This window comes from Diorhabda carinulata, chromosome 9 (genome assembly GCF_026250575.1).
Source record: "Diorhabda carinulata isolate Delta chromosome 9, icDioCari1.1, whole genome shotgun sequence".
In the NCBI taxonomy this organism is placed as follows: domain Eukaryota; kingdom Metazoa; phylum Arthropoda; class Insecta; order Coleoptera; family Chrysomelidae; genus Diorhabda; species Diorhabda carinulata.
The window spans coordinates 16,721,229-16,734,451 of record NC_079468.1 but is presented as its reverse complement, the minus strand read 5'-3'; the positions used below and the strand labels follow the sequence as shown (position 1 = coordinate 16,734,451).

The following is a 13,223-nucleotide window of genomic DNA, read 5'->3' as shown; positions in this document are numbered from 1 at the left end:
AGGATCAGAAATTTTATGCTTTATTTTATACCACAAAACTGAAACTAGTTTGTGGCCAACCATAATAATTTTTTCTCTTTTAATAACAACTACAGTGTTTTTTGATTCTTTTTATATTTTCTTCCTACATGTTTTTTACGTGGTTGGTTTATTTGGTTCATTTATGTAGTTCAATGTTAGTCGCTTTGTATACAAAATTGTATATTCTCTCTATTTAAAAAAAAAATAAAAAAATTTAACTGTCCTTGCAGGATGTATTAAAGATCAGGTCGAAGTTGGATCTATTATTCATACAAAAGGATCTTATAAGTGAACTTCCTAATTATTTTCATGATACACTTAACGTAATATGGAATTTGTGGTGTGTGATGCTATCAGAGGACGAAATCGCAATGAAATTGTGAAATTGAGCAAAAAAATATTTTCAGCAAAATAATTTTCTCATAGATAAATTTTCCAATTATCTTTGTCTATATTTTTAATAATAATAGAATCCTATGATCGAACTATTAAATGCGAATACCGAATTTGTATCTAATTCATTTATCTAATACAGGTAAGTGTTGAAGTTTGTTTCATATTTATGTTGTTCGGAGAAATTAATGAAAGAAGGTTATTTTTTCTAAATTGAGATATTCTAGCATTTACAATATTGTACTAAGCAATCTAAATGCAAAAAGTTGTCTAAAATCCAAAGCAGAAGCCTGTTTTCACGAAACTCTTTTCAGTTATACTGAAGTTTGGAAAATCATCAACGCATTCCCGAAAAGTTTGTTTGTCATTTCATATTTAAGGAAGGGAGAAAATGGGAAAATGCAACTGTCAAATATAGAATTTTACAAGGGGAAGTTGAATAGAAAGGGCTAGTGGCTGTCTACTTCATGAGAAAATTAAAGATTAATTAAATTTTTCTGTCACTTTTTCTTATATTTCTAATAGAATCATTCATGGTATTTTCTTTGACACCTAGTATATATTCACTTTTTAGAATGCTATAGAATCTGAATCTATTTTTTTAATATTAAATTTCACTTACATCATTAGTGACCCTTTCAAAATCATCCAAGTACGTTCTTTTGAGAAGTAGTGGGAACAGACGCTGGATTCGGACGCTGTACGAAGATATCAGTTGCGTCGTGTCGCTTTTAGAGTGCGTCGCATGTTTTTCGCTAATTAAACTCCGGTTTAGTACGCGGACAACAGGTTATTTGTAACGGCGATAGTTGAGGTTTGGTTAAACGAAAACATATGGTGATTAAAAGTTGTTTTTCCAAAAGTTTTGTATCACCAACAAGCAAAATTAGTTGGAAAAGGATTAAATCGATTCGGTAAGTTATTTAATCGGAATTTCTAAATGGGGATTTATAAATAAAACTGAATAAAAACTAACAATTTATCTCATAATGACGTAAGCCAATTGAGAAAAATATTCAACAGAAATTTTTTTATGAATAAAAATCGTGAAAAATATGTATATGAAAAAATTATTGGAAATAACTTTAATCTTTGTTTAATAAATATGGATGTGGATTGGTATAGCCTGTTCATTTGCCTTATACAGAAGAGTTTTCATATTTGTTCAAGCTTTTCATTGGGAAAAACGGTAAATGATCAAGTTATTATGAATAATATTAATGAAATTACCAAATTTGAATGCGATGATTATTTTTAGTAATTTCATATAATTTGCTCTGGATCTGAATATATTCTTCCAATTTAGTGTAATAAATGAATTTCTCACATAGCTACAATAGAAGAAATAGATTATGGAAAAGTTTTGCTTCTAAAATCGTTTGACATTAACAGAAGCACAAGTAGAAAATGCTTGGATAACTACTTTAATTTTTTGCTTTGTTTGATTGTTCTGATTCTGAAATACAAACTCTTTAACGAATGAAATACTAATTTCAGATTTTTACATACAGACAGAAGAAATTTAATTTTCTCATTACCCAAATTGAGGAAAGAACTGAAATTAAACAAAACCAATGTAGCTTATGAACGCTCTTCATTATTGTAGCCCTAACTAATCAATTGAATGTTCTTATTTAAATAAATGAGTAATATAGAATTAAATATTTGAGTCCAGAGTTACTTCAAAACAGGTGTGTGAAGTAATTATGATACAATTTAAATAAATTATAATTCAATATTGAACCCATTTGAGGTATTTTCACAAATTGTACATTTTCGTGAGCTCATAAATTATGTTTGTAACATTTTATCTAATCTTTATTATTTGGATCGACATTATGTAAATCACAAATAAGACGATTTCAAGTACAAAAATCCTTTCCTGTTTTGCTAATGCAATTCAAAGCTTTCTTGAAAAGTTCAACCACATCATACTATAAAACTGCTCGGCCTATGCTACGTTTTAATCACAACACTCTATTGTATAAAGTCCAAAATTCGTTAAGATGTGTGTAGTGTAACAGTTAACCATATTATTTCATTCCAGTGACAAATTATATAGTAAGCACTTTACGGATCATCAAGAATAAGTTGGTTTGGATTTGGTGTAGTTGCCTTAGCAAGAGGTATGCAGTGATGTTACCAATCTACGAATACGCTCTCGTTGATATAACTAGAATCGCTAAGACTACTATCTCATCAGCTTGCTTCGGACTTTGAAGTTAATACTGCATCTTTTTAAGATACAGTTAGTGCAAGAATTCAAAGAAAATCTTCGAGCGTTTTAACAACTTTAATGACATTTTGTTCTACAACGATGTCCACTTCCATTCCATTAAAAATCCAACAAACAAAAGTGCAGAAAACCCAACCAACGACTTTTATATTTTTCGAAGGGTATAATTGGCCTATACTTTTTTGAAAATGCACGTGGTAATTTAGAAACTGTTACCTCTGCAGAACAGATCTTGCATAGGGGAGATTTTTCCATTGCCTCTCTGAAACCAAATTATTTCTTTTAAGCGAGTTTTTTTAAAAGTTGAGTCTGCGTGAACCAAGACCAATTCTAATAAAATTAGAACATTTGTCAAGAAATGGGTAACATATCGGGCTCTATATGTTTTCGAAAATTTAAGTTTCACGTATAAAGCGGCGAAATTTTTAAAGAAATCATAAAAAATAAATTTTTTATATGTCAATTTCAAAAGTGCAAAGCTTTATGGCCCCTATATGATGAAGTGAATTTGTCGAAATCAATACAACTGGGATTCCTTTTTGTTAGCTATTAGAAGGGTGTTTGATTTCTTTCAGATCCTTTATTTTTCCGTATATAAAGGTAGGAATGAAGATAATACGATTCCATCGTCAATATACGTCTGAACACCATAAAGCTGTGAATGTGCCGTATAAAATGGCATTCAATTGAATTCTAAAAATTTATGTAGGATTTGTCATACAGTTCTTATGTATACGTTTGTTAGTGGTAAGAACAAGAGGCACTGAATTTCATCGCACTAAACAATTACCCTGGGTGGTTTGAAATAAGATGAAACTGTCTAAGACCCAGTGACAGATTTACATGACAAAATATTTGGACTGAGTATAGCTGACTATATATATATATATATGGTATTATAGGTACGATAGATTGTTTCTCAAATATGGAAAAAAAACAAGTTTTCTAGACACATTTGTTTAAGCTTTACAATAAGACCTCAAATAGCAATGAGAATATTTACTCCATAACTGCTGCGGAAGAGATCATAAATCAAAGAGTATTGAGACAGAAAATGAATCTGATGAAACCAATATACCAATATCATGAACTTGTAAAATATTTCAACAACCAAGCATAAAAGTAAAGAACGAGGAACGCAGACACGCATGATAAATTTCATAATATAATTGCTAGTAGTGAAGGATAAAGTGGAAGAGGGAAGATCCAGTTGAATTCTGGTATTAACCATCAACAGCCTCATTCAATTAAAGAATTACTACAAAACTACTACAGAACACCTAGAAAATGAGATAGTGTGAAATATAATGTAATTTCCGGACCATAAGAGGCTCTTTGTAACCAATGGTTTGACTATGCGTGAGAAAATTTCAAAAATTGACAATGGATTGTTCGTTTCTATGAGAACACACATTTTGAGCTTTCACCGAGGAACTTTTAATCACATTCAATGACGTATTAAATACGTCTACAGTTATTCGCTTGTTCCTTCAACTTCGTAGTTATCATAACTATCTTTATATTATACATTTTCAGATAAAATTGCTTAGCGTGTACTGTTGCACCCAATGTGTTTACTTTTCGTACACAAATTTAGTCCATTGCTTTTCATTTAGAATCTTGTAGTTGCTTCAATCCACGTACTACTTCCCATCCCTACAATATCTCCAACTGTATTATTTTACTTGTCCTATTTGCTTGACCAGGTGGAATCGCGAAGTATGTAGAATGTTAGACCTAGATTTGAAAGGTCACATTGCCAATATAAACAGCGTAACGTTGTGAGAATTGATACTTTGGAACACTTCACTTCAGTTATTAGTTGTTAATATTAATTAGCTTAAGTGAGAATAAATACACAACTGTTTAAATAGAATTATAACATTATAATTCGATCCTTGAAAAAACGATGAGCGCACGACCAAGGAAGACTTAGCAATTCCGTGTCTTTATGAATTTCTCTCCTTTTAACTGAGAGCAACACAACTCTTATCAAAAGCTATAAGACTCTTGTCAACATTGGAATTATTGTGTTTGGCAGATATTGTTAGCAGGTTATCTCGTGAATTGGAGAAAAAATTTTGAACAAAAAAAATCATATATAAAAATAGGTTTAAGCTTGATAAAATTCTATTATCATTTTCAATCGAGTAGAAATTGTTTACTGAGTAAATTGCAGAATGTTCTGAACGCCGACATGTAAACTTAAAACATTTCAAATTATTACATGGTGTTTGAGGATCAAAGATTTATAGTGTAGGAGATTATGGAAGACATAGGCATCGCATATGTCTTAGAAGTTTCAGTTCGGAATGGGAAATTATTCGACACTTGTGTAATATATCTTCGGAGTTATCAATGATAGTTGACCATATTCGTTGTATTAAAACATCAAAACTACTTTTATAAAACAATAAGTAGTTGACCATATTCGAACGAACGCCAGAATATTAAGACATCTATCTGTTTAAAGACCTCTCTTAAATACTGAAAAATCCATTGTATAAAAGGTTATAATTATTTATAAGTATAGTCGTTAAGGCACATATATACAAAATAATGTATGTAATTTGATACCATGGAACTCAAGTGTTCAAGGGACACCCGGGAATCAATCATCTATGATAAAGGTCCCTATGAAGATCGTGTACCATGAATCTTAATGAATACAATAAACCTTGAGTTCAAGTAGCTAAATATATGATTCTTCACAGTCCTCATAGAAATTTGGTAATCCGAAAAGATACGTTAAAGGAGAGTAAAAATAAGGAACGTTATTGTATCCTTCAACTAAATGGGTAATAGATTTACACACAAGAGATTATATCTCTGTCTGGGTTACATTTCTGCAATGGATTTCAATTTAAATAATTTTAAATGGGAAATTATTATATCAAAACAGCTTGCTCACAATCGACCACGAGCACAATCATTGACAGGAGTTTTTGGTTTTGTTTAACTCAAGGAGGTCAAGTTTCTGCGTCATTTCGTAAGTAAAACGTGAATCCAATAGAGTACAACATAAACTAAACAACAACCAAAACAGTGGGAATCGGTGATAAAGGAATATGAAGTAGGTTTATTAGCCAATAAATTGATGGCGATAGTATAATTCACATTGGTACCTTAAAAAAGATGAAACAACTATTTTCAAAAATCATATCAACTCATTAGGTCGATTTTATGAGAATTTGAAAAAAAAGTATGCTCTTTTCTCCGGATTTAGCCCCGAGTAACTATTTTTTGTTTCCAAATTAATAATGAAACTTTGATGACGTCAATAAACTTTATTGTTTGGAAGTTATGAAAAGACTGTAATGATCACACGATGTTGGATATATACAGCTCGAAACACAATAATTTGATAAATAATATAATTATTTTTGTTTTAAAAAAGCATATTTAAAAAGTGACGGATTTATTGAATCGCCCCCTCGGGTTTATCAAGTTTTTTACATCGAAAGAGAAAAAGTTCCAATTTATTCCAAAACAAAATGCTCTTTTTGACGCTGAAGTATTCAAGTATTTGCATATACTAACCTGGTTTTCTGTAGGAATCATTTCAATATTTATTCTTTAGAAAAAATTCGTTTCGACTTTCGTTTAAGTTCAAAGTTCTGAAAGTGATAATTCTGATATCGTTATCCCCATTTCTCTCTAGATAATAAAAGGGAAGTAAAAATTCAAAGAATGTGAAATTTCAATTCAACAGTAACGTTAATTTCCTTTTTCTTTCGAGAAGTGAATATATTCAGTTGTATCAATTATATCTTTTTTTTTTCTTTGGTTCTTCTGAGAAATGTTTTACTAATAGTGTGAAAATTTAATAAATGCTATATTTACTTTGATATTAAAAATTGCACAAGGTTTTCCTTTGATTGAACTTCGATATAAAAAAATACAAAAAAAGCGGGAAAACAAATGATCGCATCATATCAATATAAGAAAACGAAAGAATTACAAAGTACCTGGATGGAATACGAGGACCACAATATATATTTTGAGATGCTCGAAACGAAACTAGAAGAGTTAGACCTGGGAGCACATTTTTTAAATACCACCAACCTTAAGTAGTAATTTCTAACTGCAGTTGAGTTGCTGTTAGTACAGAGTAAATAGTGGTACATACGATTTGCCATCTACTATGATTTCAAAGTCGGTTCAAGTGAACATATTCGGTACTGATAGTTCCTGTCCTTCAGCTGCTGTTTGCTAACATCGAGAAAGAAGATGCACCTATCAAACGATTTAGACAACTCGTGGTGTTGGATTTGTAACAGCAGAATCAGTTTCACCATCTTCAGGGGAAAAATTGTATTACTTATTGAGTGCCTCATACGCTAAATGATAGTCAAAAAGCAGCGAGAATAAGAATTTATCGATGTTCATTTGTATTTCTAAGAAGCAAAAACTGGTACCAATAATGAAAATTAGTGAATCTTAATAACTTTTTATTCTTCTTGTTAATTTTTTCATTTTTGATTGATTTGAAATAATAAAACGAAAACCGCTTATCATAAAAATCCAAACAAATTCACTTTTCAATATTATAATATTCGATAGATTCACATCAACAATCACGACCCCGCGCCGTGCCTGTTTACTCATTCCTAGAGTTGCGTACGTAGACAAACAGTAGTGAACAGATTAATAGTGCAGCAACGTATATAATTAAGGATAACGAACTGGAAATCCTCTTTTTAGAGCAATATATTTAAGAAATTGTATCTATAGTTCAAAGATGAAAATAAGATGTCTGAAAGCAGATTAGCATGCAGCTGAATAAGGAAATAAATGAACTAAAGAGTCAGGATTTGTTTAGAAAAAGCTCGATTCATTGGTATTTTTTATGTAATTATTAAATGTTGTCACAGCAAACAAACTTTTAATCTGAATGTTTGAAAACAATCTTTACAATTTTCAACGTTCAACAGGAAAAAATATTTTAAAAAATTTAACGCTTTTATTATCTTAGTGGTGATATGTTATTTTATTTACTCATCGTTGGCTTTTTGTCATATTATTTAACTCAAATGCGGGGTGTGGAAGTTGTGCCTAGTACCGGCGTAGTGGAGCTCCTTAAATTGAAATTGATCTTATTATTTGCTTGTAAAATATCATAGTTTTTTGTCTTTCCTTGCTTATTGTTGATTATACATATGTGCTACCAAATGAAAAGTATCTGTCACACTTTCCGAAAAGTGTTTGTTTCCCCATCCCAACGAAACTTTAAACTTTCTATCGCGTTAGCGTTTGTATCTTATGCACTATGTCCCTCAGGTATCTTCTTTGAGTTATGCTAAGGGTAATCGTTGATACAAAGCTGCGAAATATGGAAAAATAGTGTTGTTTATATACTTTTGTAAGGTGTCGGGATTCTTTGTCGATGCTACAGAACAACTGTCTTTAGCGTTACCTCGTTACCACAGCTGTTTTTTGGGGACGTAGATGTAACTTGTGTGGGAGAAGAGGGTATAACAAAGTTTAAAATATGTATTAATTCTTGTTATACTTTGAATGGGAAAGGAGCTCGTGTTCGCTTCATTGATTTTGATTGGGAAAATTCCTCTTTGTTTGTTCATATTAAACCCCTGAGCCGTAGCTTCTTGCATATTGATTGCGATTATAACTGATTTATTTTTGTCTCTGAAGCCTTCTCTTACTTAGCGGACTCTTTAATACTACCACCATTTCGACACACCAGCAATTATACTATCTTACACAAGCTATCAGCTTCAGAGTCATCTTTAATGACTTTAAATAATGTTTGTTATTTTATTCACTCATCGTTGGCTCCTCGTAGAAGTTATGCTTAGTACCGGCGTACTGGGGCTCTTTAAATTAAAATCGATCTTATTATTTGCTTGTATATCACTTTGTTTTTCGCTATGAAGTTTGCTATTTCCTTGTATGAGAGAATATAATCTGCACATTGTAATCTTAGCTTCCTGCACGTTTTGTAATTTGTGTTTTGATTTTGTAAAAATGTATAAACTGTTCGATTTGTGTACTATATTTAACTGCGTTTATTTTTGTCTCTGAAGCCTTCTTTTCCTGAACACAATCTTTACTCGTACCACTATTCCGACACACCAGCAATTATACTATCTGACACAAGTTGTCAGTTTCACAGTCAGAATTCCACTACGAAAATGCTCATGATCTACCTGGTAAAGACTTCGTTCCAAATCACTTATATGCAAGGTGTTTTTACATTCATGCAGCAAAATTTTGGAGATGATTGTTCGTATGAAATGAAGATGGGTTTTTCCTATGACAAAATTTCCTCAGCCCACCTCTTTCCGAGATGTCACCCTTAAAAGATGGTGAGTTATTTTTTTTTTAATTTCAGTAAAGTTAGAAACTTGAAATTCTGTAATTTTTTGTAAACTCATGAAGGACTAACCACGGGTCATTTCCAGCATTTTACATCTTTATTGCTTTCCACTCAATTCATTACAAGAATTATAAATTATGGTTTTTGTTTTGTTCCCTGCAGATATTAGTTTTGGGAAAAAATTCAAGAGTACAAAATATTTTTTAATAAAACAAATAATTTTATTTCATGAAGTTTGAAAAAACGTTTTGATATAAAATAGAGTAGGGGTATGGCCGTATAATGGAATAAGAATATTGGAAAAATACCCCTAGTTAGTCTTTTGCGAGTGCACGAAAATTACAGAATTCCATATTTTTTTAATTTCTTATTTCTTAGACCTTTTGATATGTTTATGCTTCTAAATGTTTTTGATTTCAGGTCTCTTTTGATTTCAAATCAGTTTCTTCTGTAATTGACATTTTGACTTTTAGTCTTTATCAAAATACGATATTGACACTGACAATATGCGTATTTATTTTAATCAATAATATATATCAAAATAAGAATAAAATCAAATTAGAAATTGGTTTTAACAAGAAAGATTAATTTCCCCTTAGGGTTTACATATCAAATACGTAGCAGTCGCCAATGAAATTATTTGTAGTGGTATTAGAATTTACAAAATAGTGATATAAATTTTTTTATCATTTATAGCTTTTTCGTTTTTTAAATATTCGTGTATTAGATTCCGTTTCCAGAATTTTTGAATCTTGAATTTATGTTTTTAGATATTTCGTGATTCGTTAATGCAGTTATGTTTTTTCTCGTATTGATTAAATATCAAAAAAAATATTCAAAATTCTTGGAACGTAGGTGATATAGGTGATATATTTAAGTAATATTGGAAAATATGAATTTTACACGAAAGATTGTTCCTTTATTAACAGGCTTTTATTATCTTCACTTTTCTTGTCGACTTTTAACGTCCGATTAATTTGAAATTTTTTTATGTTCATTTTTGAACCGATGACAAAACAATAATTTTTTAAACTTGCATCACAATCCTTGCCAAGATCACCAGAATAGCATAGCATGCTACAAACTCAAGTCAGGAATCAATAACGTTACACTAATCAAGCAAATTTGTCTTCCGTTAGTTTTATCAGATTAACGTCTTCTTTCTCAAAATTTCGCATGAAAAACCGACGTTACTATACCAGCAGAATGAAAAATCAGATCTTTTCCGTATACTACTATCAAAATTCAACTTATAATCCAGAGAGGCTCCTCCATGTATCCATTATTGTAACAAAAGAAAACTTTCACAAATCTCTACTGGTGTGTGTGTGGCTTTCCAATTTGAATAAGGTTGCGTTGTAGATTGTCCGCACATATTTCTTGCATATAGTTAGACCGATCGACAGTAGTGTTGTGATTGATTTCCACTTCATGTTCGCAAACTCTACTGTTGTTAGTTTCGTCAATTAACTTTAACGAAATTGAGAACCATATCGTGACCACGGATACATTTTTGAACATTATGTAAAATATTGTGACAGAACAGTCAACTGACGGCCGGCGCCGGTTATAAGTAAATATATCTAACTATTCTCTGTAGGAATAAAACAAATAAATAAGATAAACACTCTTCCAAAATTTCTCGTAATCAGTCCTCATCTGGTATGGTACTGAGTAAGTATTTTTGTATAAATACCGTATGCTTAAGAACGCTAATTTTGTAACAGACACGTACGAGACTTTTTCTAAATTGTGGCCTGAGAAATATTCTTTTTGTGTTTAATTGATTATAATAAATGAAACGTACAACAATTAGTAGAGCGTTTAATTTTTTAACACAAACACAGTATAGAGAAGAGGTGATTCACTAAGATACATGACGAGCGATAGAAGACAATCTGGGCAGTATAAAGTATAATAACAATTACGAAATTATTAATAGTGTTGTAATTAACGTGGTGATTGTAGTTTAATAAAGTGTTAATAAATTAACTTGTTCAATTTTATCGACAAACCTTAAGTCGAGAAAAATATTCGGACAGTTACTGTACTGAAAATTAGACTAAGATCTATTGGTTACAAAACAAAATAAAAAGTAACGACACACCAAGAAACCTGATGTATTGATGGTTAAATCTCGATTTTCGAAAACTGTTTTGTGTTCGGGTTGGTAGCGTCTGAAAAGTCAGTTATAAACATACCTACAAACTTACAAATGTACGGGTGATAGTGATAAAAACGCGTTAAAAATGTACGAAGCACCCTAAGCTGTATGATTGAGATTTCATCTTTTTAGTTTGTTAACTATAAAAGCGTGATATTAATTTTTTGTTAAACTGAATAACTCAAATCACCAAAAACGCCCTTTTAAAGCACACCAAACTAAAAAGTGGAAAATAACAACTATTTATTTTTCACTTCTTAGTTTCAAAGTTTATGAAAGCATATTTTTTTACACTATATTTATTTAATTGATATCAGCCTTGTATAATCGCTTCGCTGCTAGTATATTTACATTTGTTTGAAGCTTGTACCAAGCCGTAACGGTGTTGTTGGTAAGGTTGTCGAAGTGCTCAATTTTAAGCACGTATATCGGAGGCTCGAATCCTCTATCGAACGAAATGTTTATTATATAAACCATTTACTCTTCTTCCAAAAGAAAGTTTCAAACAAACACACCCACGTATAGGTGAAGGTAATATAAGCGTGTTAATACAAGCGATTCATATTTTCCCACAAACTTGCTATTTGTTGGTTGTATTTCAAGTTTCTGTCTGCCTGTGGGCAAATAAAGTATTCTTATACATCAAGTTTCAGTAATTTGAGAGTATACGACGAAAATATTTAATATTCATTGAAGCAAATTATAGACATGGTTTCAAATCATATGGAGTATAGAATCCTCCAGTAGTAAGTTCTGTCCCACATTGAAAATGATGGAATAGGTGCTTACTAGTCACTAAATTAAAAAGAAGAATGACTGACGTAAAGTACTACATCATCGTTTATATTACAACATTCTGAAAATTAATCTCGTATAAGTATATAAAAATTAGAATTTTTATGTTTTGAAAGTTTTCGCACCGAAAGAAATTATCGTTCGCAATCGAAACGGTAATATGAAAAATATTCTCCACGAATTCAGGCTGAAAGAATTGAATCCATATTTCATATTCAAATCGTCAGAGACCTTTTTTTTATTTGACTTTAAGTTCATTCTTTCATTCTACGCACCGTTAGAAATATATGTATTTATCGAAAAGTATAAATTTTACTACTATTGCATTTTCGCATGAACAAAAGGTCTGCTAATGTTATTACTTTTGCCAAATGGCTATTGACCCATATGAAGATATAACAAAATTTCACATTTGAATCTCTAAAATTTTTTCTCTCAGTTTTTATAGCATTTATTTTATTCTACCTGTTTTAACGCCAAAGCAACTACCTCCATGGCTATTTTTAAAAAAATTTATTAACAAAAAAACATTTTACAATTTTACAAATGTTGAATGAACTGAATCAATTTCACCGATTGAATTAACAAAATTCATTAAAATGGTACTTACAACATCCTATTTATATTGAAATAAATGCTGATTAAGTATTTATAAAATATCTTTTCACGTTTTCATTCAATTTATTTAATAATAAATTATTAACATATCGTGAATTGAGTCGTACTTTTGCAAACAGAAATATTTCAGCCTTTTGTAGAAAGATTTCATAAAAGAGGCTCCTTCGTAAAAATATCCGAATTTTTTACATGGTATCTTGTTAACTGTCTCATCAGCCAGTCTAAAAGCATAATGTACTTGATATTGACATTTTTGCGCACGCAGATCTTAACATTGAATATGTAGTCCACAATGTCTACGCCTTTATAGTTATTTACGTTATAAGTCCGGGAAGTGAATTAGTACGGTACGAGATAGATGTTTATGGACGAGGCGACGAAGGAGCCGAGTCAAGAATATCTAATCGAGTACCGTAATAATAATTTCACGGACGTATATCGTAATATGTTTTTTCTTCATACTGTTTTCGGTTTTAAATAAAAAACAAAATTATATTGAAATATGAAATGTCAGATTTGATAATTTTACTGAAATAAAGCTCCTTTGATTATTCTCTTATTATTTGAAAAAATAAAAATTAACATTGTCACTAAGTTACTAAGTCACTAAGGTAACATTGTAAAAAAAAGCAGACATATTGAATTGGGGTTGGAAGAAT

General features: G+C 30.7%; 1 protein-coding gene across 1 annotated transcript in view; it reads left to right on the top strand.

The window, feature by feature from the left end:
• Positions 1–1,127: 1,127 nt before the first annotated feature.
• The window catches only part of LOC130897966 (cyclic nucleotide-gated cation channel subunit A), a 224,062-nt gene continuing 211,966 nt past the window's right edge, over positions 1,128–13,223 (top strand). The window contains exon 1 of the mRNA XM_057806963.1: positions 1,128–1,328. The gene's annotated coding sequence lies outside the window, so the exon portion shown is untranslated. The remainder of the gene's footprint in view (positions 1,329–13,223) is intronic.